Source organism: Lissotriton helveticus, chromosome 4_1 (assembly GCF_964261635.1).
Source record: "Lissotriton helveticus chromosome 4_1, aLisHel1.1, whole genome shotgun sequence".
NCBI lineage: Eukaryota > Metazoa > Chordata > Amphibia > Caudata > Salamandridae > Lissotriton > Lissotriton helveticus.
In genome coordinates, this window is record NC_136063.1 from 146,162,819 (window position 1) to 146,172,354 (window position 9,536).

The 9,536-nt window shown below is 52.1% G+C and overlaps 1 pseudogene; it reads left to right on the plus strand.

The window, feature by feature from the left end:
* The first annotated feature begins 6,789 nt into the window (after positions 1-6,789).
* LOC144829726 (28S ribosomal RNA) lies at positions 6,790-7,666 on the plus strand (annotated as a pseudogene).
* Positions 7,667-9,536: the final 1,870 nt, after the last annotated feature.

Genomic DNA, 9,536 nt, shown 5'->3' on the forward strand with positions numbered 1-9,536 from the left:
TGCTGTGGAGTCATTGATCCGGTTACATCTAGATGTGGTGTTCGTGCCATTGTGTCTACAGGATACAATAGCTGTTGAGGATTTTCGACAAGTGCAATCTGTTTTGGTACAATTTCAGAAAGCAACCCAGGATAAGTATAATTTGCGCCACATAACATTGTCGAAACCCCTCCATCAAGTCAATCACAATCGGCTAAACCAGCTAAAGCTTCAAATCTATTTGAGGTGCTGATATCAATCCACTGTTCCGGGGCCATTTTCGTGCCTGTGGCAGGTTCATAAGTGTACGAATCATTCACTGACTACATGCAATGTTTGTCTCCAGTTTTTGGAAAATGTGTCACATATATTGTATCATAATTCTTGATCCATACTAGACAGAGCTTCATTTGCAACTGCAACATATTCTATAGCATATCCTTCTACTATGTGCCAATTTAAGCGCATGTGGCCCACACACAAGGTACATAGATTGGAAGTTGAATCCATACGAGGCCATTTTCAATTTCCGGCCATCTGGTCACCCCATTCCAAAAGAATATTGTTTATAATTCAGTGTGTTTTTCTGCTATTTAGCTAATAATGCATGAAATTGTACCTTAACATGTGCATAATGAGATACTAAAGAGAAAATAATGAAAATGTATTGGTAAACTATATTTTGGTAGACTTTAAATATCCCTATTGAAATACACATGCATCACCTATCCCGCTTTTCGCTTAGGCCTAATACGGAAATGTGTTATAAAAAAGTGAAAATAACACATAGAGATGTTTTCTCTTTTGTTTGTGAAGCCTAATGTGAAGACAAATTAAACCTATGTGTTACTTTGGAAATAACTGTTTTCTAAAATTTACCGTTTTGCCTTGTTTATTTAATATAGCTAAAAAACAATTGAGAAAATCGTGTATAAAAAAGTGAGTGTAAATGCTATTTTGGTTTATTTTTCAGCTTGAGGTGCAGTTTAATATGAGTCTTAAATTGTTGTATCACTTGCCCTAGTAAAAAATCCCCAAAGTCGATTTCTTTTCATTATTTCCAAGCCCAATGATAAAAGCATGCATCACCCATGATGCGGGGCACTTGTTGAGAGCTCTGCTTTGCTTCGATCTTGCCTCTGCAACCCGAATAAGAGCCCAGTGGCGGATAGCCAGGGCTCCCTCAAAATGGCACCTGTAACTTTCTGAGACCCGACTGGCCTCGTCCGGAGCCGTGACACGGAGGACTGCGGGATCGACAGAGGTGGTGATTGGGGCGCTGCTTGCTGAATTCCGGGGGCACGATCACACCAACAGTGAGTACTGATGGCCCCCCGGAAGTTATAACTGGCTGCCGCAACGTCGGATCTCCCGGTTGCTGGCGAGGGGATAGCGCTGAGCATTTCTATGGCTGTGTGGGCTGTAGGAGAGGTCGGAGCCGAATCCGCATAGGAGGTGTCCGCGGAGGGCCCTGATGATTGGACTTTGGTAGCTAGGAGAGGAAAATCCACTTAATTTACCCCCCACGAGAGCCACACCTGACCATTAAGATGGCGGCTCCATATGACAACAGGCGGCGGCTTGGCTCTCCCTGGGACCTGTGACCGAGGCTTGCTCCGCGATCGTAGAGCCCACGCAGTAGTGATATTGAAATCAGCAGACTGGAACACAACATCTGCATCGTGGTCCCACAGCCTGACCCCCACTGGCACACCTCACATGCCCCCAGGCAACACACCGACCTTACACAATGGCGCCTCAAGAGACCTGTACAGAGCATGCTGTAAAGTTCTGACCATCCAAGCTATAAACAACCTGCCTCAAATTGATTCTGTACTGGTACCAAGCTGATGCTCCGAGTTTCATCTCGCGGGTGCCTGACTACCAGCTAAGAGGGCACAATCTTTGAGGCCCTCGACGGGTTGAAGAGGCGAAGTGACGCATGACACACAGGTGGTGGCCCAGCATGTGTAACAGCCCTACGCACTCCCTGTGGCGCCAAGACCAAACCAGCCTCTAGTCATCATCCTACAACCAGCCTTCATAGATTTAATCACCCGAGCCTTCTCTCTGCCACCACAGTGGGGGTCCTCCTGGGCCCGCCCATATCCGCCAAAGAAGATGACGAGTAAAACACCCAACAGGGTCTCAAACTTTTTCGCACTGGCGGACAACTGCCCCTCACCGAACCCAGCGGAAGTGGCAGACAACATGGCCCTGACGAAAGCCGACCGTGTGAGCATGTTTAAGGACTTTAAGACAGAACTTCGGAAGGACTTCAGCCAAGGCATAAAGGCATCGATGGAACAACTCTCACGGTTAGACTGTCGTCTCTGCAACAAGATGTGGACTCAGTGGGCACAAGAGTGCTGGACCTGGAGAAGCAGACTCAAGACTGTGAATCGCGTACCACCGAACTGAGCGCCAGCGTCCGGATCCTCCAGGAGCAGCTTTATCAAGCGCAACTCAAGGCAGAGGATCTTGAGAATAAAACCTGATGGGAAAACCTTCGTATACAGGATCTGGAAGAGAGAACGGAGGGCCCTGACCGGGATGCCTTCCTTGAGGGGCTCTTCGCAGAAATCCTGAGTCCTCAAACCCTCAAAATCACAATAGACCGTGCTCATCGGGTGGGTGGGCCAACGACGGGCAAAAAGAAACGGCAGCGAGATGTGCTGGTCAAGTTTAATTACTATCAAGTCAAGAAAGCTCTGCTAGGAAGAAGGGGAGCGTCTCCTTCCAGGGCCACTCCTGCTCCGTCTATCAAGACCTGAAGCCTACCACTTTAGCTAGAAGACAGCTGTTCCGGCCCATCACTTCCAAACTCCGTGAAGACAAGATTCGGTACAGATGGACCTACCCATTTGGATTAAGTGTCGAGTTTAACAACAAACAACGCCATGTCACTGACCTGCAAGAAGGGCTGGAGCTCCTGGGTCTCCCTCCAGAGGACTCAGGCCCTTGCCACACCACATCGCCAGGAACCAAGCAAGGTAGTTTCCCCCTGGATCGTCAACACATGTAGGAACCGCAAATGAAATGAGTGAAAGACGTCTTCTCAACCTGATCTTCGACTGGGCATGGAGACCACGGGCCAAGGTGCAACATCATGATCGAGAGACAACAATCTCCCACCTGCGGCCCATTGATAGTAAAGGCACCCACTACCATTACCACGATCAACCTACCCGACACTGCAGGCCCTCCATGGAGCTACCTCTGGAGCCATCGCTCGGAACTGTTCAGTATACCAGAGGGGGTATGCTGATCTGGCACACCGGTTGTACAGCGTGGTGATGAGCCTTGCCCTCAGATGAGGTAGGAACTATTCCGCATCGCAAAGCTGAAGTCGCTTTTAGACTGTGGCCGTCTTCTGCTTTGACCTGGATTTATTCTCCTGTGGGCCCCCGAGACATAGAGTCCTCGGTAGCCCCTAGCCCTGAGGTCATGACGAACGTATATTGGCTAGGGACCTATCTCAATGAACGCTCCTGTAGACTGGGGACAGGGCACCACGCCTTTGTAAGTCGATGCACAGCCCTGATGATCACACTATAGCCGCTGCTATAAAAGCTCTCAAGCCCCACAAGGCCCCGGGACCCGATGGATACACTGCCCTGTTTTACAAAACGTTTGCCCCCGACATCACTCCACATCTCACATGGTTTTTTAACAAAATGGTGGAAGAGGGAGAGACTACTGGATCAATGTCCGAGGCGACGATCTCTGAAATACCTAAACCAGGGAAAGACCCCCACCTATGCACCTCATATTGGCCCATCGCCCTATTGAATCTACATGCAAAGCTTTATTCCTCCATCCTAGCTAAACGACTGAACAATCTCATGCCCGACCTTATACTCCCAGACCAACTGGGATTCATCAATGGGCGACAAACACACGATAACACTCGCCGAATTGTACACCTGATAGAGAAGGCCAACAGACGTCATATCCCTGCTGTCCTGGTAGGTCTGGACGCTGAGAAAGCCTTTGACAGGGTAGATTAGACATTTTTATTAAATACCCTCCGGAGCTTTGGGTTTGCGTCTAAATGTATTACTATGATCCGGGCCAATTACGTTCAACCTCAGCCCAGGATTCAAGTCAATGGGGTACACCCAGCCTCCTTTTCCCCTCTATAGGTACCCGACAGGGGTGCCCCCTTTCACCCCTGCTTTTTGCTCTTAGCATTGAAGTCTTGGCGTTGGCGGTCAGAGCTAATCCCAATATTCAAGGAATACCCTTCAGTGGGGGCTTACACAAAATGTCCCTATTTGCGGACGATGTTCTCTTGTCACTCTCTGACCCCGTTAAGTCCCTTCCTCCTTTACAATCAGAGCTCGAGCGATTCGAAGCAGTAGCAGGCTTCAGAATTAACCTCGGAAAATCATACATCCTCAACCTCACTCTTCCACAAGCTGAAATGCGCAAGCTTCAACCCCTTTCTTCCCTTCAATGGACCACTTCCTCCATACAATATTTAGGGATTCAGTTAACAACTAGGATAAAGGGACTTTATACTGCCAACTTCACCCCCATTCTTACACGTGTTCAAACGGACCTCACAAAGTGGAAACCTCTCTTTCTTTCATGGCTTGGCCAAATTCATGCTGTCAAAATGATACTCCTTCCCAAGCTCATCTATTTATTCCAAGCCCTGCCCAAAGAACTAGAAAGGGACTTTTTCCGTCAAGTTAAATCCATGATTCTTCAATTCATTTCGCAAGGGGGGCACGCCCGTTTTTCTTTTTCCTTACTGCGCCGTTCCCGAGTGGAGGGCGGAGTTGGACTCCCAGATATAACATTATACTATAAAGCGGCGCAGTTGAGAGTGCTGACCGAGTGGTCCAAACGAGAATCTGATGAACATTGGTTGCACATGGATTGTAGTGTAGCAGGGAGGACGATTTGGGATTTAGCTTGGGCGCCCCAAGAAGGACAGGCCCAAGAATGCCTACATTAGTACTCCTACACGCACTACTCTAAAGGTGTGGGACTCGGTCATAGGTGACAATCGATGGACGACTTTTCCCTCGCTATTTACACCAATTCATTTCAACCCAGCTTTCCCCCCAGGTTTACACGAGGGACCCTTTGACGCCTGGAGGGAGGGAGGATGCCTTGCTCTGACGCACCTTTTTCATAATGCTGACCCCCTCACCTTTGACAACTGCAAACAGGACTATAGTTTAGAGAATATGGAACGATATCACTAGACTCAGCTACTGCTCTGGGCTATCACTCCACAAGTACGAGAAGCAGCTACTCGTCCCCCTACAAGATTTGAATCCTTCCTCTCCAAAGCCACCACTATGAAGGGGGTGATCTCGTTCCTATATAACTTCCTACTCACTACTACATTCTCTCCACGTCCACGATATATATCTATGTGGGAGGGAATCTTGCAACGCGGTATTTCAGAGGAGGAGTGGTCACATTTATGGACCGACATCACAAGATTCAACCACTCCATAGAACTTCGGGAGGCTCACCTTAAGACCATGATGGACTGGTACCTCCACCCGTCCAGGCTCAAACAGATCTTTCCCAACACTTCTGATAGATGCTGGAGAGGCTGCGGGCTCCTGGGTGACTTCCAGCACATTTGGTTTGACTGCCCGACTATACACCCTTTTGGGAAGAAATACTTGCACACATCAAAGACATGCTGGGATACCCTATCCCGACCACCATGGCAGGGATTCTCTTGGGGCTCCGCGATCCTGACCTGGAACACCAGACTCGAGCAGACAAGGCAATCATGTGGCTCTGTATAGGTGCGGCTAAAGTGACCTCAGCAGCCGCCTGGAAGTAGGGGGAAACCCTGGTGATCTCCCATTGGCACTCCCGGTTGTGGAAGTTACTCAGCCTAGAAAAAATGTCTGATATCTTTTGGGATAACTACAAGTATTTTGAATTCAAATGGGGACCGTTAGTTACCTTCCTCTCAAGGGGGCTTCCACTGGCCGTCTGCCCTCCGTCTATCAGGGCGCTACCTCTCTTTCAATTCTGATTTTATTGCCACTATCTCATGTTGAGTATACTAGTTTAACCTTGCCACCACCATTGTTTGGGAGGGGGAGGAGGGTTGGGTTTTCGGTTATTCTTTAACCAGGCATTGTTTTTATATAACGTTACTGTACTTTGTTTGACACTTCCGGTTGGAAGGATTTGATAAAACACCATCACAAAAGAAAGATGGGACACCCGATCAAGTTGTTTGGTTATATATGATGATTACAGGGGACTGGCCTAAGCCCCACCTTTGTTAGAAACTGTACCCTTTATTTCAGCATTCACTATGAGATTGGGGCCGGAACACTATTGAGGCACTGTGTTATTATGTACACCCTCCGTCTCTTTGATATTTCCAATGCTCACTGCAAAGTGATGGTAAAAGCTTATGATGTACTTGCAAAACTTTCAATAAACAAGTTTGAAAAAAAGAATTCCTTTTGTTTCTGTGGCTTTATGTCAAAAGACTTCCAACAAGACCCTTTTTTTGAAAACCGGACGATTTAAAAAAAAATGTGCACATTTTATTTTTTTCTAGAAAAAAGTGAAAACCAGTGAGTTTTAGTGTAAAAAAGTGACGTACAAGATTTTTTTTACCAAATAAAGTTTTTTGACTCAGAATACACTTGTGTTTTTGTTTGGGGGAGGGGCAAAAACACCTTTAGGGAGTATGCATCACTGGTGATGCTCGCTAGAAAAAATGGTACCCCAACATTTTTTTCTGAAAAAAGGGGGGTTCATATGAAAAAGGGCATGAAAAAACATAGATTAAGCACCTTTTTTTTCAGCTTGAGAAAAGGTCAGGTTGTTGAGCTTGACTCTAGTCTGGCACTGTGAAGAGGCATGAGAGGTGTAGGATAAGTGGGAGGCCCTCGGGCCGCCGGTAAAATACTACAACTCTTATTATTTTTTCACTTACCCGGTGAGGTGGGGGGCGAGCCCAGAGGGGGTCTCGCTTCTGGCTCCAAGCGCCCGTCGCCCGCAGGGCGTGACCGGCTCTGGGGACAGTGGCAGATGGGGAGTTTGACTGGGGTGGTACACCTGTCAAACGATAATGCAGGAATGCTAAGGCGAGCTCAGGGAGGACCGAAACCTCCCATGGAGCAGAAGGGCAAAAGCTCGCTTGATCTCGATTTTCAGTATGACTACAGACCGTGAAAGCGGGGCCTCATGATCCTTCTGACTTTTTGGGTTTCAGGCAGGATGTGCCAGAAAAGTTACCACAGGGATAACTGGCTTATGGCGGCCAAGCGTTCATAGCGACATCGCTTTTTGATCCTTCGATGTCGGTTCTTCCTATCATTGTGAAGCAGAATCCTGCTCAGTTCGAGAGGAACCGCAGGCTCAGACATTTGGTGTAAGTGCTTGGCTGAGGAGCCAATGGGGTGAAGCTACCCTCTGTGGGATTATGACTGAACACCTCTAAGTCAGAATCCCCCCTAAACCGTAACGATACAGCAGTGCCGTGGAGCCTCGGTTGGCCTGGGATAGCTGGCCTCTCTCTGGGGGCCGGTGCGTAGAGCTGCTTGCTTGGGGACTGGAGCGCGGGCAGAAGGGGGCCTCCGTCGCCCTTAGTGCACCGCATGTTCGTGGAGTACCCGATGCTAAATCATTCGTAAGCAGCAGAACAACTACCTCGCTGCGATCTATTGAAAGTCATCCTCTGAGCCAAGCTTTTTTCTCTCCGTGCGCCGGCGCCCACGGATGCCTACCTCCACCACACCCAGGGGTGGGTCCCTCTGCCACCGGGCCGGCGGGAGGGACGTGGAGGGGGTAATGCAGGTTCACTTGAGGCTACCTCCACCACAAGCCCTCCGGCATGGGAGCCTCCCCGTCCCGTCTGCCCCACCAGGGTGCGGGGACGGGGGCCACCATCCCTTGCGGGTCGGAAGGGTGACCAGATGGCCACGGCCAGCCGGGCCTCTCCTTCCCGCTGCTCTCGCCCCAGTCGGGCAGGGAGGTGAGCAGCAGCCCCGGGGAAGAACCCTTCCAAGCGGCTGCCTCGGTGCACCTGGCCACCCCTCACCGGACTGCAAGGGCGACTGGGTACGGCACCCTCCCAGGCCATCTGGGCGCTGAGTGACCAGATGGCCCTGCGTGCCGGGTGACCAGATGGCCCTGTAGGCTGGGTGATCAGATGGACGACATTCTGGCCAGCCGGGCTCCCTCCAACTTGTGTCCTTCCTTCCCCAAAGTTCTATAGGCCCCCACTACGAGGGGGCTTAATAGTCAAGAAAAATGGGCTCCCCGGCCAGGACGTCGGGGAGAGGACGTGGCCTAGGCTTAACCCTCCTTGGTTCTAGCAGAGTGTCCGGGTGCTGAGGACGGTGGTCCACCGGGTCCTGAGGAGGCTCTCCCCAGCCTAGCGAGGGTTTGGAAGCTAGGGCCGGGCCCAGGCCACGTGCTCCATCCCAGGGTGCAGGAGCCCTCCGTCCTGCAAACCAGCCGAGGGTCCGGGCCCTGGGGACGGGAGTCCACCAGGGCCCGGGGAGGCTCTCCCCGGCCGGGCTATGGTTCGGAAGCTGGGACCGGGCCTGGGGCTCGTGCTCCATCCCAGGGTGCCGAAGCCCCCCATCCTGCAGGCCAGCCGAGGGTCTGGGCGCTGGGGATAAGGGTCCACCGGGGCCCGGGGAGGCTCTCCCTGCCCTGGCTAGGGTTCGGAAGCTGGGCCTGGGCCCGGGGCTTGTGCTGCGTCCCAGTGTCCCAGGTTGCGGGAGCCAACATCCTGCAAGCCAGCCGAGTGTCTGGGCGCTGGGGACGGGGTCCACCAGGACCCAGCCAGGCTAGGGTTCGGAAGCTAGGACTGGGTCTGGGGCTCGTGCTCCATCCTAGGGTATGGGAGCCCGCCATCCTGCAAGCCAACCGAGGGTCCGGGCACTGGGGACAGGGGGTCTACTGGGTCCCGGGGAGGCTCTCCCCGGCCTGGCTAGGGTTCAGAAGCTGGGCCCGGGGCTAGTGCTCCATCCCAGTGTCCCAGGGTGTGGGAGCTCCCCGTCCTGCAAGCCAGCTGAGGGTCCGGGCGCTGGGGACGGGGGTCCACCAGGGCCTGGGGAGGCTCTCCCCGGCCTGCCTAGGGTTCGGAGCTGGGTCCGGGGCTTGTGCTCCGTCCCAGTGTCCCAGGGTGCAGGAGCCCCGTTCTGCAAGCCAGCATAGAGTCTGGGTGCTGGGGACGGGGGTCCAACAGGGTCTGGGGAGGCTCTGCCCGGCCTGGCTAGGGTTCGGAAGCTGGGACCAGGCCCGGGGTTTGAGCTCCGTCCTGCGGGCCCCAGGGTGCGGGAGTCCCCCGGTCCTACAAGCCAGCGAAGGGTCCGGGCACTGGGGAAGGGGTTCCACTGGGGCATGGGGAGGCTCTCCCCGGCCTGGCTGCTTTCAGAAGCAGGGACCGGGCCGGGGAGCGGGGGTGGCTGGCTTTATCTGGCGGAGCGGAGTTTTCTGCCCACCCCTTCTGTAAAGCTGCGTCAACCACTTTACAGGCCATTCACACACCTTTCATACCTGACACTCACAAGACCATTCACACCAACAGCCGCAGGCCCAGC